Source organism: Thamnophis sirtalis, unplaced genomic scaffold (assembly GCF_051295495.1).
Source record: "Thamnophis sirtalis isolate CommonGarterSnake01/CBP01778 unplaced genomic scaffold, rThaSir2_p1.2 scaffold_9, whole genome shotgun sequence".
Lineage (NCBI taxonomy): Eukaryota > Metazoa > Chordata > Lepidosauria > Squamata > Natricidae > Thamnophis > Thamnophis sirtalis.
Window position 1 is genome coordinate 79,744,177 of NW_028261389.1, and position 19,742 is coordinate 79,763,918.

The 19,742-nt window shown below is 44.3% G+C and overlaps 1 protein-coding gene across 1 annotated transcript in view; it reads right to left on the reverse strand.

Moving 5' to 3' along the window:
- Window positions 1–3,059: 3,059 nt before the first annotated feature.
- MED21 (mediator complex subunit 21) overlaps window positions 3,060–19,742 on the reverse strand; it is a 46,587-nt gene continuing 29,904 nt past the window's right edge. The window contains exon 6 of the transcript XR_015697636.1: window positions 3,060–3,219. The gene's annotated coding sequence lies outside the window, so the exon portion shown is untranslated. The remainder of the gene's footprint in view (window positions 3,220–19,742) is intronic.

Here is a 19,742-nt window from a genome sequence, read left to right on the forward strand (position 1 = left end):
GTTACCATGGCAACTCCACTGCGCTGCACAGTAGAAGCCATTTGAAGGCACAACAGGGTGCATCTTAACAGAACACACACCCCGAGGGGTGTTAAGGGTGTCTTACTCCCACAGTGTCTTTTTCCAGAGAGTAAGTCATCTGTGTACCAAGTTTGGTTGAAAGTGCTTGAGGCATTTCAGAGTTATGCTGGAACATAAACACGAACAGCCATTGATAGATAGATAGATAGATAGATAGATAGATAGATAGATAGATAGATAGATAGATAGATAGATAGATAGATAGATAGATAGATACTGTAGATGGATGGATGGATGGATGGATGGATGGATGGATGGATGGATGGATGGTAGATAGATAGATAGATAGATAGATAGATAGATAGATAGATAGATAGATAGATAGATAGATAGATATAGATACTGTAGATAATTGTAATTGTAATTTTGTAATTTTAATTGATTTGTATGCCGCCCAATCCCGAAGGATTCTGGGCAGCTTACATAAAACAGTTTAAAAATATTAAAAAGAGTTTAAAATACAGACAGACAGACAGACAGACAGACAGACAGACAGATAGATAGTTACTGTAAGATAGATAGATAGATATAGATAGATAGATATTTAGATTGATTTAAAAGTCATTTATTTTATTTCTGTATTTTCATGGCACACACCCCTAGGGATTCGAACCACCGAACTGCCGACCTTTCTGATCGACAAGCTCAGCGTCTTAGCCGCTGAGCCACCCTCTAAAGATGGCCAGACAGAGTCAAATACTCAGTGGTGTTTCCAGCATCCATATAAACAAGATTTCTTATGCGTGACCTGTGGCATGAAAAATATAGAGTGTGGATATTTCAGGCTTGGCCAGATTTTGAAATTGAGAACAGAGTGCTACCTGGAAATGGATAGAGGCCAAGGGGCAAAAGAAAAAAGAAAAAAAAAACCAGGAAAGCGACTGTAGAACAGGTTCTGCAACTAGAACCAGAAGTGGAGAAGTTAGAAGTCAAGTTAGAAGTCAACATTTGACCCAAACCCAGAGATGGGCATCCCGCCTGGAAAAAAAACAGATCCAAAATTGAACCTAATAAATTCTGTAAAAGACAGTTACCAGGAGTCAAATATTCACTGAACAACTCTCTCGCTTAGTAATTTGAGGGTGAGTTGGGGTCGTACACCGAGGACTATCAATATCCCACTGAATAAGAATCGGGATTCGGCCAGAAACAAACATTTGAGTAAAAGCAAGCCCAGGCCTTAGGAAGAAGACAATGGTCATCCCAAGGGAGTTGATATGGTCTCCACCGAAATGCTCAGGGACACAGGATAGAGATCCATTACAATGTGGAAAAAGGCAGATTGGAGACGGGTGTGCGGTTTGAACACAAACCACAACCTGCTCAGGTGGTGGCACAGCCTCTTCTTTTAATAACCCCCATAATCCCTTGTGGGGTGGAATCTGGGCAACTGAATGGAGCAAGCAAAGCCTTTACTGGCCAGATGCTCTTCCTGTTGCCGATGTGGAGTTTTGTTCGGCGTATATACTCTCGTTGTGCCCAGAGAGAGAAATATCTGCCTCCGCTTAGGATCGAACGCACAGCCTCCTGATTGTGAGGCGACAGAACCGCCTCTAGGCCACCGCACCACTCTTGTGGTCCGGCAGACAATAATCTGGTGATAATGACCAATGTGTCTTGTAAGGAGGAATGAGGAACTTGCGGGAGGGTGAAAATACCAGCCGAGTTACCAGGCGCGATACCGAATTGAAATCCAAGGCAGCGTGGCTGTAAGTGAAAGAACCGAAGGATTCACAAAGGCCATGAATTGTAGTTTTTATGATCCGTGATATTTATGATTTTCCCGAGAGCTCTGGGAGGGTTTGGGTGACTAGACTTTTGCACTAAGCAATTGCAGTTATAAATGCCGTTGTAAAGAGTTTGTTTCTTATTTTCTTTGTGCGTAACAAGAGAGAATACAGGAGATTCTTGGCAGAAACTTAGAAGCTCGGTGTATTGTGAAGGAGGAGGAGACGGAGGAGAACAAGAAGGAGGAGGAGGAGGAAGAGAAAAAGGAGGAGGAGAAAAAGGAGTAGGAGAAGGAGAACCAGAAGAAGAGGAACCAGAAGAAAAAGCATAGAAGAAGAGAAGGAGGAGGAGGAGGAGGACCAGAAGAAGAAGAAGAAACAGAAGAAAAACCAGAAGAGCCAGGAGGAGGAGGAGGAGGAGGAGGAGGAGAAGGAGGAGAAGGAGGAGGAGGAGAACCAGAAGGAGAACCAGAAGGAGGAGGAGGAGGAGGAGGAGGAGGAGGAGGAGAACAAGAAGGAGGAGGAAGAAGAAGAAGAGGAGGAGGAGGAGGAGGAGGAGGAGGAGAACCAGAAGGAGAACCAGAAGGAGGAGGAGGAGGAGGAGGAGGAGGAGAACAAGAAGGAGGAGGAAGAAGAAGAAGAGGAGGAGGAGGAGGAGGAGGAGGAGAACAAGAAGGAGGAGGAGGAAGAAGAAGAGGAGGAGGAGGAGGAGGAGGAGGAGGAGGAGGAGGAGGAGGAGGAGGAGGAGGAGGAGGAGGAGGAGACGACAAAATCCAGAGATGGAATTCCTTTGGAACTTGGTGGTGAGTTAGATCTTCATATGAGATTTTATCAGATCCCTTTATAATGCCTTTAATTATATCTTAGCATAACCTAGAATTTGAACAACTGGACAACTAAATATCTTTATTTACTTTACCTGCCATTGAAATGTTTATTGATACTTTATTGGAGTCCATTTCCAATCGAGACCAAAATTATATCTTAGCTAACGTAGAATTTGAATTAAAAATGAATCTCTTCTGGGTGAGTTTAGAATCAGGTTACTTTGCCTGCTAATGAAATGTTTTATGGATACTTTATTATTGGAAACCATTTCAGATCGAGACCAAAGTTATATCTTAGCATAACGTAGAATTTGAACGACTGGACAAATAAATATCTTTATTTACTTTACCTGCCATTGAAATGTTTATTCATACTTCATTGGAATCCATTTTTGTCCCTTTCTTTTCTTGGATGTTATTTCTTTCTTTCCCGGAATTTCTACACAGGATGGGATGAAAAAAGACGTAGAGCATGTCTTTCAAAACGGAGATCTCCCCAAACTTGGAGATATGATCCAATTTCAGATGCCTTTCTTTCAGCATTGGGGTATCTACGTAGGCGAGGAGGAAGTCGTGCATTTCGCCTGGCCACGTAAGAGAAAAGTATTTTATGATCCATTTCGCTACAGGTACACGTCCTACTTTCTCCCCCCTGGGAACTCAAGGTGGGCAGGTTCAAAAGCTTCCTTTAAAAATTTAAATTTTATTTTAATACAAACGATCCATCCTCCATTAAACCGTGTCTCGTCCGGGTACAAAGATTCAATGCAACGACAATTAAAATTTGCAAGCGTGTTCATTATTTAAATTCTTAGCTTAATACCATTACCTTAAGCGCAGGGTTTTTCAACCTTGGCAACTTGAAGTCCTGTGGACTTCAACTCCCAGAATCCCCCAGCCAGCATAGCTGGCTGGGGGATTCTGGGAATTGAAGACCACAGGACTTCAAGTTGACAAGGTTGAGAAACACTGCCTTAAGGGTCAAATATTGTAACAATCCTCTTCTTGATTTATTTAACTCTATTAATACATTTTCCATATCTTACTCATCTACTTTTATTTCTAATTCTTATATTTATTCTCTAACCATCCATAAAATGATTCCCCTTACAGTAAGTTTTCTGAGTTTTGAGGTCCCTGGCTATTTCCCAGGGCTTAATCACTGCGGCATCCGCATTTTGCAAATTGGAAAAAAAAAAAGTCTACACATTTTCGAAGGATGGAGCTCCTTCCAAACCTTGGAAAGAAATACGAGACCACCTGAAATGTTCAGGGATGGTGAAATCTCTCGAGATCGGAACAATCCAGCATTCTTAGACTGGACCTCATGAGATCTCCTAGAAGAACAAGGCAGGGCTGGGTGACATTGGATGATCTGATGCATGTGGGGGTCAAATTTTTATTTAATTTTAAACAATAATGTGGGATGACATATTACCAAACTGAATTTTACAGTGTAATAAGCCAAAGAGCGTTCTTTTTCAGTACAGGGAGTCCTCGACATACAACCACAACCAAGCCCAAAATTTCTGTCGTTAAGCAGGACATTTGTTCAGTGACCCATTTTGCGAACTTTTCTGGCCACATTTGTTAAGCGAATCATTGTGGTTGATAAGTTAGCAACCTTGTTCTTAAGCGAATCAGGCTCCCCCATGGACAGTCTCTCTCTCTCTCTCTCCCTCCCTCCCTCCTACAATATCTATCTATCTTTATCTATCTATCATCTATCTATCTATCTATCTATCTATCTATCTATCTATCTATCTTTATCTATCTATCATCTATCTATCTATCTATCTATCTATCTATCTATCTATCTATCTATCTATCTATCTATCTATCTATCTATCTATCTACCTACCTACCTACCTACCTACCTACCTACCTACCTACCTAACCCACCTATCATATCTCTCTTTCATACAGTATCATCTATCTATCTATATCTCTTTCATACAGTATCTCTCTCTCTCTCTTTCATACAGTATCTATCTATCTATCTATCTATCTATCTATCTATCTATCTATCTATCTATCTATCTATCTATCTATCTATCTATCTCTCTTTCATACAGTATCTATCTATCTATCTATCTATCTATCTATCTATCTATCTATCTAACCTCTCTCTTTCATACAGTATCTATCTATCATCTATCTATCTTTCATATCTCTCTTTTATACAGTATCATCTATCTATCTATCTATCTATCTATCTATCTATCTATCTATCTATCTATCTATCTCTATCTATCTCTATCTATCTTCTATCTATCTATCTATCTATCTATCTATCATACAATATCTATCTATCATCTATCTATCTATCTATCTATCTATCTATCTATCATCTATCTATCTATCTATCTATCTATCTATCTATCTATCTATCTATCTATCTAACCTCTCTTTCATACAGTATCTATCTATCATCTATCTATCTTTCATATCTCTCTTTCATACAGTATCATCTATCTATCTATCTATCTATCTATCTATCTATCTATCTATCTATCTCTATCTATCTTCTATCTATCTATCTATCTATCATACAATATCTATCATCTATCTATCTATCTATCTATCTATCTATCTATCTATCTATCTCTATCTATCTTCTATCTATCTATCTATCTATCATACAATATCTATCATCTATCTATCTATCTATCTATCTATCTATCTATCTATCTATCTATCTATCTATCTATCATCTATATATGTATGTATGTATGTGTGTATGTGTGTGTGTGTGTATGTATGTATGTATGTATGTATCATCTCTCTCTCTCCTACAGTATCTATCTATAATATAGTATCTCTCTCTCTCACACAAACACACACACACACACTTGAGCCCAAAATGTCTGTTGCTAGGAAAGACAGCTGTTAAGTTAATGTTGTCCCGTTTTACGACCTGTCTTGCCACATTTGTTAAGTGAATCACTGCACTTGTTAAGTCAGGAACATGGTTGTTAAGTGAATCTGGGTTCCCCCCTCGACTTTGCTTGTCAGAAGGTCGCAAAAGGGGATCACGGGACCTCCGGGACACTGCCACCGTCAGAAATGCGAGTTAGTCGCCAAATGCCTGGATTTGGACCGTGTGACCACGAGGCACGTTGCTCAGTGTGAAACCTGGTCAAAAGCCACTTTTTTTGAGTGCTGTTATAGTTTCGAGCAGTTGGAAATCAAGGACTTCCGGGAGACTTGGGCCTCTGGTATAGGGACGGGAACAAAAGCATTTATTTAAAAAAAATGATTTATACATTTTTTTTTCTATAACTTATATAAGTGCTTAATAAGGAGTGCATTTTCTGGGGTCAATTTATGCAACATTTCTGAAGGGCACCGTCTCAACCTCTCTCTCTTCTCAGCGGTCGAAGGGTTTAAGTTTAAAGTCCGGAAGGAAAAAATCAAGGCCGTCCCGGGAGTCCTGAAAACCGCCGTGTGGAACAAATTCGACCCGAAATATCCCCCTTTGGATCCCGCTTGTGTGGTGAGAAGAGCTCGGAGTATGGAGAACAAGGTGCTCAGATACAACCCGGCCAGCGCAAACTGCGAACACTTCGCCACCTTGATGAGATACGACAGGGCTCTGTCTGACCAGGTGAGATTCCCCAAGTCGGCTTCCCCCCCCCACACACAATTTCTTTTTTATTCTCTTACATACCATTGTAAGTATACATTCACATAATTCTTCTTCTTCTTTACATGTGTCATTCTTACACATTTGTCCATTTAATAGATTATAATATACAGTTTGGGTTGCTTTATTTACCATCCCTTCCGCCTGTTTTAACACCACCTTATTTTCCCTTTCTTTTCTCTATCCCTCCCTTCTCTACTTCCTTCCTCCTCTCCTTCCCCTTCCTTCTTCCCTTCCCTCTCCCCTACTCCTCTCTTCCCCTCCCTACCCTCTTTCTCTTCCTTCCATCCTCCTCTCCTTCCCCTTCCTTCTTCCCTTTCTCCTACTCCTACTCTTCCCCTCCCTACCCTCTCTCTCTTCCTTCCATCCTCCTCTCCTTCCCCTTCCTTCTTCCCTTCCCTTTCTCCTACTCTTCTCTTCCCCTCCCTACCCTCTCTCTTTCTCTTCCTTCCATCCTCCTCTCCTTCCCCTTCCTTCTTCCCTTTCTCCTACTCCTACTCTTCCCCTTCCTACCCTCTTTCTCTTCCTTCCATCCTCCTCTCCTTCCCCTTCCTTCTTCCCTTCCCTTTCTCCTACTCCTATTCTTCCCCTTCCTACCCTCTCTCCTTCTCTTTCTCTCCCTTCCACCCTCCTCTCCTTACCTCTATCTTCCTTCCCTCTTCCTCTCATTCTCTCCTCCTCTCTCCCTTTTTCTGTTGTTATAGGTGTCTCTTTCAAATCTCAGTTTATGTTTCCATGGGATGGTATTTCCGCACACCCGAATATAGTTTACTATCATTTCTTATTCCCTTCCCTCTCCCCTACTCCTAGTCTTCCTCTTCTCCTTCCTACCCTCTCTCCTTCTCTTTCTCTCCCTTCCACCCTCCTCTCCTTACCTCTATCTTCCTTCCCTCTTCCTCTCATTCTCTCCTCCTCTCTCCCTTTTTCTGTTGTTATAGGTGTCTCTTTCAAATCTCAGTTTATGTTTCCATGGGATGGTATTTCCGCACACCCGAATATAGTTTACTATCATTTCTTATTCCCTTCCCTCTCCCCTACTCCTAGTCTTCCTCTTCTCCTTCCTACCCTCACTCCTTCTCTTTCTCTCCCTTCCATCCTCCTCTCCTTACCTCTGTCTTCCTTCCCTCCTCTTCCTCTCATTCTCTCCTCCTCTCTCCCTTTCTTTTTCTGTTGTTATAGGTGTCTCTTTCAAATCTCAATTTATGTTTCCTTGGGATGGTATTTCCGCACACCCGAATATAATCTAGTATCATTTCTTATTCCTTTCCCTTATCTATGCTAACTATGGTTTTTCCCCTTTTTATATCTCACTCTTGAATATATATTTGTATGTTTAGTTATTTTTCTAGGAGAGGGGTGGGTTTTAACTTTCTAGAATAGTTTGGACTCCCCCCCCCCCCGCAAAAAAAACCACAAGAATAAACCAGTAGAGTTTGCAGGCTTCTAACTTGGATTATATTTGTAGCTTCCAATGGAATTCAGGAACCCAGCTCGGTGGCATCGGGTCTTGGCTGATTACATAAATATATATATATATATATTTTACAAAACCCTAAGCTTTTTCAGGAGGCAACTGGACTTCCTTGGTTTTTCTTTTGAAGACGTTTCGCTTCTCATCCAAGAAGCTTCTTCAGATCTGTCTGGATGATAGGGAAGAGGAGGATTTATTTTCCTTGCAGACAGCTGGACGTTTGCATCCTTTTAGAGGGTCGTTGAGGCCACTTGGGAGATTTTATCTGTGTCTTCGGGGTCACCTGAGTGTTGCAAATGGTTCCTGTAGTCTGCAATTTTTTCCTCTGGAAATCCATTCCTACTCCCACAACCATTCCGAGGGTGTCCATCCCAAATTGCATAGCTAAAAGTCTGTAGAGATTCTCTGTCATCCAGGTCATGGTCGTCCCAAAGCTGCAAGGAATATAAACCCTTCCTAAATTTGCCTCCTCCAAATTAAATCAGGGTTTTCTGCATTCTGATGATCACTCAGGCTGAATCCAAGTGGGTCCTTGTTTCAAATCTTGCTCAATTTGACCTTTTGGGCAACTTTTTAAGCGAGAGAGAGAGAGAGAGAGAGAGAGAGAGGGAGGGGGGGAGGGAGGGAGGGAGGGAGAGAGAGAGAGAAAGAGAGAGGGAGGGAGAGAGAGAGGGGGGGAGGTGTAAAATAGCACCCTAAAAGTACAGGAGGAAACTTAGGCTCTTATTAACCCTCTTTTTAAAAAGTATAAATAGTCACGTCAACCCAAATGGTTGTTAACTAGGATTGGGGAGGAGGCATTAAAAATGTTACCTCATTGAATGTTTAGAACTAAATGTTTGGGCCGAACATGGTGGATACATGACAAATTTCTCTCTTTTTTCTTTTAAAGGCAGAAAGATTTTACTTTACTGTAGATCGAGCTTTCGAGCAGGCGGTCAGAAGATACCTAGCTGAGGGCAACTGTGGAGGTGGTCAAGGCTTCCAGAGAAAGCGGTGAGCCTTCATTCTCACTCACGTGGATCAAATCTTGCTTATGGGATTAAATAAAACCAGTTTTTTTTTCAAGAAAAAAAATATTGTGCGGGTAAGACACCCCTAACACCTCTTGGTGTGTGTGTTCTGTTAAGATACAGCCTGTTGTGCCTTAAAACGGCTTCTACTCTACTGGTGTAAAATGGCTTCTACTGTACAGCGCACTGGAGTTGCCATGGCTACAGTCCTCCACATGGGGGCTCCCTCTGGTAAGGGGGAAAATCCAACATTAGAAATTACATTTGGTAGGGACATTTTCCCCCTATAAATAAATTCCCGGGCAACGCTGGGTATTTTGATAATATTCAGCTAGCGCTTTGATAAAAATAGGAGGGAATTTGGGAACTTAAATTTTGTTCAGGTTGTCGTTTCCCAAAGCTGGCAACTTTTAACCCACCTGAACTTAAAAATCTCAGTCCCAAAGGTGCTTTTTTTCAAGCGGCAACTGGACTTTCTGGTTTTTTTCCTTGAAGAAGTTTCGCTTCTCATCCAAGCGGCTTCTTCAGCTCTGCTGTGCGCCTTTCTTTACAATATTCTGTGATCTGTTCCAATGCTGCTGTGGGCCAGAAGGGATTTCAGCTCTTGGAAATTTTGCCTTCCACTCTCTTTTTCACAAAACGTCCGTTGCGAAATTAGCCAGTCTTCTTCTTTCATTGAGAAGTCGGGAACTGTGCTTTCTGCAGGAAGCTGAAGAAGCTTCTTGGATGAGAAGAGAAACGTCTTCGAAGAAAGTCCAGTTGCCTTTCGGGGGGGGGGAGCATCTTTGGGACAACCATGACCTGGATGGTTGAGAATCTCCAGGGACATTTAAAAATCCCAGCATTTCCCAGCCATCACAATAAATTGAACTACACAACTTGGGATAGGTATGACCTAGATGCTACGATATAGATGTTGGTTCCACCACAAAACCGCGGTAGACAAAAGCGCGCTCGACAAAAGCGCGTACGTGACGTCATCACAGCGCGACGAAAACATCGCGCTGTGAGCGGTAAATTTAAAATTAAAGCGAAAACCTTACCCTAACCCCCCAAACCTAACCCTAACCCTTAACCTAACCCTAAACCTAACGGTAACCCTTAACCTAACGCTAAACCTAACCCTAACGCTTAACGTAACCCTAAACCTAACCCTAACCCTTAACCTAACCCTAACCCTAACCCTTACCTTTATGTGAATCGGCTTGCTTTAATTTTATTTTATTTTAATTTATTTTTTAATTTTTTTCGTCGCACTGCTGATGACGTCAGGTACGTGCTTTCGTCGACCGTGGTTTTTTCAACCGCGGTTTTGACGGGTCACGATAGATGTTAATCCTAAAAAACTACGAAGAATCAGATCTCCTTAGGGCTTGGATAGGAGCCCACTAATATTGCACAGCATGCCGAAAACAATTTGATAAACAAGGAGTGTTTTTTCCTCCCCAGGCCATCACTCTGCCAAACAACACCTTCCCACAACATTGTCAAACTACCTACTAAGGCTGTATTACTACTATCCTTCTCATCTTTCCTATTACCTTGGCCTCATAACTTTTCATTTTATGATTTATGTTGATTGACTGTTTAGTCTCTTGTGGTTATCACCGATTTATGAGGATTGTATCTTATTATTATGATTTATCGCTTGTCGCTTGTATGTACACCGAGACCTTGCACCGGAGACAAATTCCTTGTGTGTCCAATCATATTCGGCCAATAAAGAATTCCTTTCTATTCTTCGTGTCGTTGTCAAGAAAACTACCTCTAAGAGAGACTTTAATTTCAGTTTATGATTTTTTCCTTTATTTTCAGTAATAGAAAAACACTTTATAGAGCTGTAGTTAGTTTAGCTTTCACTTGCTTAGCTTATTTTTTTAATTCATAGAACACATTGAATCATACACTTAATGACCTAGGTTGCATATATATATATTCAACCTAGGTCATTAAGGACAGAGAATGGAAGTAGTGATCTTCCTCCCATATTTGGGCATACCGAGGGTTGTAAAAATCTAATAAAAATCTAATGTGTGTGTGTGTGTGTGTGTGTGTGTGTGTTTAGTATCACAACCCCTGGTATGCCCAAATACGGGAGGAAGCATATAATAGTTTAGTGATACTAAACACATACCTATTTCCCTGGCTCAGCTGATAAAGAAGGAGAACCTTGTGGCTTAGTGATTAACACAACTGCTTAATATGTAACAGCAAAGGTTCAAATCCCAGTAAGGGTATGGCTAGCTGATGAGAGCTAAATAGCTTGAAATAGATCTATACTAGTCTCCATTCATTTATTTATCAGCACAAATGCAACACACACACACACACACACACACACACACAAATTAAGCCTACAAACTTGAAATTCGGCACGTATGTTCCTCTTGGCTTCTAGGTGTTCCCTAAGAAAGAGTTTTTTGAAATGACCATCAGATCATTAGTATTTTTTAATAAAGTAATTAACATGCTCTGATGCTAAGGAGTTGAAATTGAAGACAGGGCTACCTGGAAATGGAAAGAGGCCAAGGGGCAAAAAAGAAAAAAAAAAAAACCAGGAAAGTGCGGCATACAAATAAAGTAAATTCAATTCAAATCCAATTCAAATTCAGAAACAGTCTCACCACCCCCCAGCCAGGGCTGTTGCCAGAGTAGGGGGGTCCCCCAGAAGACGCAGAAGTGCAAAAGTCCCTCCCTTACCAGTAAAATATAACGGTGATACAAAAGAGGTTGGGTCCTTTCGTCATGCAGATTTGCAACTATATGGAAAAATATGGCCAAGGTTTAGAGTCAGATGAGATGAAAGTGCGAATAGTTTCACTTTCTTTGGAAAAAAAAAGCGGCCGTTTGGATGGTGAGCTTACACCAATGTAATTCCCCTGTCCTGAGGAATTTTAATGACTTTATGACTGCACTTAAAAGGAGGTTTGATGACCCGCTGATTGAGAGACGAGGGAAGGTGAATTTTATGGCCCTAAAACAGGGAAATAAGCCAGTGGCTGAAGAGGTTCAGGATCAGTTTGCATTGGGATTAAATGAGGACATTTACCAACAATGCGTTAACAGACACCTTCCTAAGCGAATTGTTGCTGGCTATGAAAATACAGCAGATGTTGAACTAGACTTGATTAGAATTCAACGTGTGAAAGGGGAAAAAGCAGAGAGATCAACCCCCACCCAGCTCAAAGGGCCCCATTCCGCATCAGGGGTGAAGGGAAGGGAAGCTCCGCCAGCAAAGACAAGCCTTTCATGTGCCTCTGTTGTGGAAAAGGAGGCCATCGAGCCATGGATTGCCGCGTTAAACTTCCTCCGCCCGCCCAAACCCCTGCCAAGAGGAAAGGGAAGGCAAGCAAGGCCCTGGGGAAGGAGGAGGGAGCGGACGTGACCACCAGCTCCTCTGATGACTCCGATGACGACGGCTCGCCTCAGTGCGTGAGTTCACATAAAGGCCCCATGTTGATCCCAATTGAGTTAAGGGTGCCATCTGGTGGGGAGACAGAGCGGCTTTCTGCTCTACTTGATTCGGGCTGTTCTAGATGTATGATTAATCCTGCAATGGTTGAGAAACTGGGCTTAAAATTGAGGACTTTGAAAACCCCTATTGTTTTTTGCCAAATCGATGGATCCATTGCAGGGGGAGGCCCGGCCCATTTCTACACTGAACCTCTAGAGATGAAAATGGGCACCCATGTGGAATTGATCTCTTTTATTGTGGCACCTGGGATGGACAGACCCTTTATTTTGAGACTCCCCTGGCTTCGTAAATGGAACCCTCGCATTAACTGGAGGGAGGGGTGGCTGCGCATCCGGACCAGCACAGCCCCAGACGGGGATGCCAACGCCCCTGAGCCTGGTGGCTCCAGCCCCGCATTGGCTGCCAGGGGCCAGGAGAAAATTGAAGGGGAAGAAAAGATTCCGAAAGAATATTGGGACTTAAAGGGGGGTTTTAGTGAAAAATCTTCGGATAAGCTTCCACCCCACAGGAGCACTGACTGCTCCATCGAGATTTTGCCCGGAGTGCCGCTTCCAAAACCCGAAATTTACTCTATGTCGCCCAGGGAGATGGAGGAAATGAGGAAGTTTATTGACAAAAACTTACAAAGGGGTTTCATTGAACCAGCCAGACCCAAGGTGGCGGCCCCTGTACTATTCAGGGAGAAGAAAGATGGCTCTCTGCGCTTATGTGTGAACTTTAAGAACCTTAATTCAATCTCTTCTCATAATCTCTACCCTTTGCCTCTGATGAAGGACATGCTGGCCCAACTGGGAAAAGGCCGCATTTTTACTAAACTGGACTTATGGGAGGCATACTATAGAATCTGCATTCAGGAGGGAGATGAGTGGAAGACTGCTTTCAACTGCCCCCTGGGGTGCTTCCAGTTCCGTGAAATGCCTTTTGGCCTGCAAGGGGCACCTGCAGTTTTCATGCAGTTAATTAATGAGATTTTGCATGACCACCTTTACAAAGGCGTTATCGTATATTTAGATGATATCCTTATTTACACTCAAACATATGAAGACCACGTCAAGTTGGTCCGCACTGTCCTGAAGAAACTCCAAGCCGCGGAACTTTATGCCAAGTTATCCAAATGTGAATTTCACCAGGAGAAGATAGACTACCTAGGCTGGAATACTGCAATGTGCTCTACATGGGGCTGCCCTTGAAGAGCATTCGGCGACTCCAGCTAGTCCAGAATGCGGCCGCGCGAGCGATTGTGGGTGCACCTCAGTTCACCCACATAACACCTATCCTCCGCGAGCTGCACTGGCTACCTGTTGATCTCCAGGTGCGCTTCAAGGTGCTACTTATCACCTATAAAGCCCTTCATGGTAGTGGGCCTGGGTACTTGAGAGACCGCCTACTGCCAATTACCTCCACTAGACCGATTCGATCGCATCGATTAGGCCTCCTCCGAATCCCATCTTCTAGTCAGTGCAAACTGGCAACTACCCGGAGGAGGGCCTTCTCGGTGGCTGCTCCGTCCCTTTGGAACGAACTCCCCATGGAGATTCGAACCCTCACCACCCTCCAGTCCTTCCGCGCCACTGTAAAGATCTGGTTGTCCCGGCTGGCCTGGGGTTAAGATTGTAGCCCCACTCGAATTGTGCGATTGTTGTGTTCTTTTTAACATGCTGTATTGTCTATTGTTTGTCTTTTCCCCCTCCCTTTTTGAATTGTGAGCCGCCCTGAGTCCCCTCAGGGAAAAAGGCGGCATACAAATAAAGGCAAAACCTAAAGGCAAAACCTACCTTGGGTATCGCATCTCACCCGCAGGGGTGGAAATGGACCCCGCTAAGGTCAAGGCAGTCACTGAGTGGGAGGCAATTGCAGAAATTTTTGGGTTTTGCTAATTTCTACCGTCAGTTCATCCCTTCTTTTGCCAAAATTGCACTTCCCATCACTAATTTGTTGAAGTCCAAAGGTGGGCCGAAACCTAAACCTAGCAAACCGTTGAATTGAACCATGGAGTGTCAAGCTGCGTTTGAAAAGTTGAAGAGACTTTTTGCCGAAGAGCCAGTTCTGAAGCATCCAGATGTGGACAAGCCTTTTGTCGTTCAAGCTGATGCCAGCGACGTGGCAGTGGGAGCCGTTTTGCTTCAGACGAATGACCAAGGTAATCTACAACCTTGTGCCTACACCTCTCGTAAACTCACAGAGACAGAGAGACGTTGGGCGATTTGGGAGAAAGAGGCATTTGCTGTACGTTGGGCTTTGACCACATGGCGCCATTTCCTGGAGGGCGCTAAACACCCGTTTGAGGTGTGGACTGACCATAAGAACTTGGAAGCTTTGAGGACTCCCAGGCGACTCTCCCCTAAGCAGATGCGCTGGGCTCAGCATTTCAATCGTTTTAATTTCACACTTAAGTACATCCCGGGGGGGAAGAATTTCATGGCTGATGCTTTGTCCAGACTCCGTCAGTACAACTGCTCTAAGCTGAGTATTGTTCAACCCGTAGTTTCCACATCTAGCCTCGCTGCTCCTGTTGTTACTAGGCAACAGACACGCGCTAAGGTGGACGTGTCTCAAGATTTCCTTTCCGACCTCAAAAAGGCCCTTCCTCAGGATGATTGGTTCCAGCAGCATCAAGGTGAATGCACAATGAGAGACGATTTGCCATGGATTGGAGCGAAACTTTACATCCCTGCCTCTCTTCGTCTCGTGGTTCTCCAACGGGCACATGATTCCAAGTTGGCGGGGCACTTTGGCTTTGTGAAGACACTGCATCTTGTGAAACGACAGTTTTGGTGGCCATCTTTGAAGGAGGACATTGAACTTTATGTTGCCAGCTGTCCTGTTTGTGCAGCTGCTAAGCGCCCGCCGGGGAAACCGCAAGGTTTACTCCAGACTGTGGCTCACCCTGTTGCCCCCGGAAGGAGATTTCTATGGATTTTATTGTCGAACTTCCTGAAAGCCAGGGGCACACGGTCATATGGGTGGTTACAGACTTGTTTTCCAAGCAAGTTCATTTCATACCTTGCCCTAAGATCCCTTCTGCGAAGGCACTCGCTAAACTTTTCATTTCTCACGTTTACTGCTTGCATGGCGTGCCTGACCGCATAATTTCTGATAGGGGCGTCCAATTCACCTCCGTTTTCTGGAAAAAATTTCTTAAACGCATTGGCTCTGCCCAGGGTCTAAGCTCCGCCCACCACCCTCAGACTAATGGGGCTTGCGAGAGGACTAATTCTGTTCTAGAACAATATTTACGTTGTTTCATCAATTACCAGCAAGATGATTGGGTGGACTTGTTGCCGCACGCGGAAGTGGCTTATAATAATTCTGTACATAGCAGCACTGGATTCACCCCTTTTCGTGTTGTGTTTGGCCAGGACTTTGATCCTATTCCCGAAGTTCCTCTTGAGCAGCCACAGGTTTCATCCATCTCCGAGTGGAGTGAGCGGTTGTGGCATATTTGGCCTTTGGCACTTCACACTTTGGATGCTGCGCACCGTGCGCATAAGAAACAGGCTGATAAGAAATGTTCTCAACCTTATCAGTACAAAGTGGGTGACCAAGTTTATCTATCCACAAAGTTCCTTCAAACTACACAGAAGTCAAAAAAGTTGGGGCCTAAGTATGTTGGCCCGTTTCCCATAATCAAGGTCATCAATCCTGTTTTGGTTCGCTTACAGCTGCCCAAGCACCTCAAGCGTGTATATCCTGTTTTCCACATTAATCTCGTTAAACCTGTTTGTTTTTCATCTTTGCGTCCGCCAGTGGATCCGCCACCTGCCCCCCTATTGATTGATGGTGAGCAGCATTTTGAGGTTCGGGAAATCTTGGACTCTCGTAGACGGCGGAACCGCCTTCAGTACCTGGTGGCTTGGAAGCATTTCCCTCAGTCTCATGCCGAGTGGGTGGACAAGTCCCATCTCCAGGCCCCCCAACTGCTCCGCCAGTTCTATTCTGCTTATCCGGACAAGCCCTAGCAGACTCTCATTCCTGACTTTCTCTCCCCCCCCCCATTTTTCTTTTTCTGTTTTTTGTTGTTTGTCTGTTTGTTTGTGTTTTGCCGTTTTCCAGGCCTGACCACCTTTTTCCGGAGGAGGGCTGACAGACAGTTACCAGGAGTCAAATATTCACTGAACAACTGTCTCACTTAGTAATTTGGGGGTGAGTTGGGGTCATACATCGAGGACTATCAATATCCCACTGAATAAGAATCGGGATTCAGCCAGAAACAAACATTTGAGCCTTAGGAAGAAGACAATGGCCATCCCAAGGGAGTTGATATGGTCTCCATCGAAATGCTGAGGGACACAGGATGGAGATCCATTACAATGTGGAAAAAGGCAGATTGGAGAAGGGTTTGTTCAAACCACAACCTGCTCAGGTGGTGGCACAGCCTCTTCTTTTAATGACCCCTGTAATCCCTTGCGGGGTGGAATCTGGGCAAGTGAATGGAGCAAGGAAAGCCTTTACTGGCCAGATGCTCTTCCTGTTGCCGATGTGGAGTTTTGTTCAGCATATATACTCTTCCTCCACTTAGGATCGAACGCATAGCGTCCTATTGTGAGGCGACAGAGCCGCCTCTAGGCCACCGCACCACTCTTGTGGTCCGGCAGACAATAATCTGGTAATAATGACCAATGTGTCTTATAAAGTGGAACGAGGAACTTGCGGGAGGGTCAAAATGCCAGCCGAGATACCAGGCGCGATACCGAATTGAAATCCAAGGCAGCGTGGCTGTAAGTGAAAGAACCGAAGGATTCACAAAGGCCATGAATTGTAGTTTTTATGATCCGCGATATTTATGATTTTCCCGAGAGCCCTGGGAGGGGTTGGGTGAGTAGACTTTTGCACTAAGCAATTGCTGTTATAAATGCCGTTGTAAAGAGTTTGTTTCTTATTTTCTTTGTGCGTAACAAGAGAGAACACAGGAGATTCTTGGCAGAAACTTAGAAGCTTGGTATATTGTGAAGGAGGAGGAGGAGGAGACGACAAAATCCAGAGATGGACTACTTTAGGAACTTGGTGGTGAGTGAGATCTTCATATGAGATTTTATCAGATCCCTTTATAATCCCTTTAATTATATCTTAGCATAATGTAGAATTTGAACGACTGGACAAATAAATATCTTGATTTACTTTACCTGCCATTGAAATGTTTATTCATACTTCATTGGAATCCATTTTTGTCCCTTTCTTTTCTTGGATGTTCTTTCTTTCTTTCCCGGAATTTCTACACAGGATGGGATCATAAAAGATGTAGAACATGTCTTCCAAAACGGAGATCCCCCAAAACTTGGAGATATGATCCAATTTCAGATGCCTTTCTTTCAGCATTGGGGTATCTACGTAGGCGAGGAGGAAGTTGTGCATTTCGCCTGGTCACGTAAGAGAAAAGTATTTTATGATCCATTTCCCTACAGGTACACGTCCTACTTTCCCCCCCCTTGGGAACTCAAGGTGGGATACATGTGGGACATTAAGGCAGGTTCACCTGAAAACAAAATAAGCTTCCATTTTTGGAATTTTTTTAAATTTTATTTTAATTGGATTGGATTTAGGATTGGATTGGATTTATTCAACTTGTATGCCGCCCGATTCCCAAAGGGACTCAGGGCGGCTGAACAAAAGCCAAGGGGAGGGGAACAAATGTAAAAAAGTAAGACAAAAAACAAGACAACAATACAAACAATTTTAAAAACACAACAAGCACAACCAATTTGAGTAGGGGATGGAACTCAACAACCCCAGGCCTGCTGGGACAGCCAGGTCTTAACGGCTATACGGAAGGCCTGAAGGGTGGCGAGGGTCTGAATCTCCATGGGGAGATCATTCCAGAGGGCCGGAGCAGCCACAGAGAAGGCCCTCCTCCGGGTGGTCGACAGCATTGGCCGGTAGATGGAATTCGGAGGAGGTTAATCTGTGGGATCTAATGGGTCTATGGGAGGTAATTGGCAGAAGGCGGGGTCTCAAGTACCCAGGTCCAATACCATGTAGCACTTTATAAGTGACGACTAGCACCTTGAAGCGTATCCGGAGACCAATAGGCAGCCAGTGTAGCTTGCGGAGGATAGGTGTAACGTGGGTGTACCAAGGAGCACCCACAATCGCTCGCGCGGCTGCATTCTGGACAAGCTGAAGTCTCCGAACACTCTTCAAGGGCTGCCCCATGTAGAGCGCGTTGCAGTAGTCCAGTCTTGAGGTCACACGGGCATGAGTGACTGTTGTAAGAGCCTCCCAGTTCAGGTAGGGACGCAATTGGTGCACCAGGCGAACCTGGGCAAATGCCCCCCTGGTCACAGCTGACAAATGGTGATCTAAAGTCAGCTGTGGATCCAGGAGGTCTCCCAAATTGCGAACCCTGTCTGAGGGGCGTATAATTTCACCCCCCAGCCTGAGAGATGGAATACCTGGCCAACTTGTGGGAGGGAAAAACACAAGCCACTCGGTCTTGTCAGGATTGAGAGCCAGCTTGTTCACCCCCATCCAGACCCTAACATCCTCCAGGCACTGACACATCATGTCAACAACTTCACTGAGCTGGCACGGGGCGGACAGATACAATTGAGTATCGTCCGCATACTGGTGGTATTTTATCACGTGCCGTCGGATGATCTCTCCCAGCGGCTTCATGTAGATGTTGAACAGGAGGGGGGACAGGACCAACCCCTGCGGCACCCCATAATTAAGGGGCCTAGGGGTCGACCTCTGCCCTCCGACCAACACCGACTGCGACCTGTCCAAGAGGTAGGAGGAGAACCACCGAAGAACGGTGCCTCCCACCCCCACCTCTCGCAACCGCCGCAGAAGGATACCATGGTCGATGGTATCGAAGGCCGCTGAGAAGTCAAGGAGCACCAGAACGGAGGCCCGGCCCCCGTCTCTGGCTCTCTAAAGATCATCGGCCAATGCGACCAAAGCAGTTTCTGTGCTGTAGCCAGGCCTGAAACCAAATTGGAAGGCGTCTAGATAATCAGTTTCCTCCAAGGACTGCTGGAGCTGAGAGGCCACCACTTTCTCAACAACCTTCCCAACAAAGGGGAGGTTGGAGACTGGACGGTAGTTATTTAAAACGGCTGGATCCAAGGACGGCTTCTTCAGTAGGGGTCTCACCACCGCCACCTTTAGAGGGGGGGGAAAGGACCCTTCCCCGAGAGAAGCGGTCATTATCGCCTGGATCCAGCCGCCTGTCACCTCCCTGCTGTTCGCGATCAGCCAGGAGTGACACGGACAATGTTCCCTCTAATTTTTTTTCAGTGTGAGCAGAAAAGTATAGTGTTTGAGCGGCATATTTTTATGCCTGAGCACCTCAATTTTTTTCACAGATGTCACCTAAGACAACAACGAAATCAGTATTATTTGAAACTCAAAGTTATGTTTATTCAAGGTACCCACTTAATTAAAAGTGTTATATAATATCAGTATCACTTAACAACGGTCCTGCTTAGCAGCCAAAATGTTGGCTCAGGAACTCTGGCATTGAAGCATGCAAGTCTTAAAGCTGTCAAGTTACAAGACCTTTG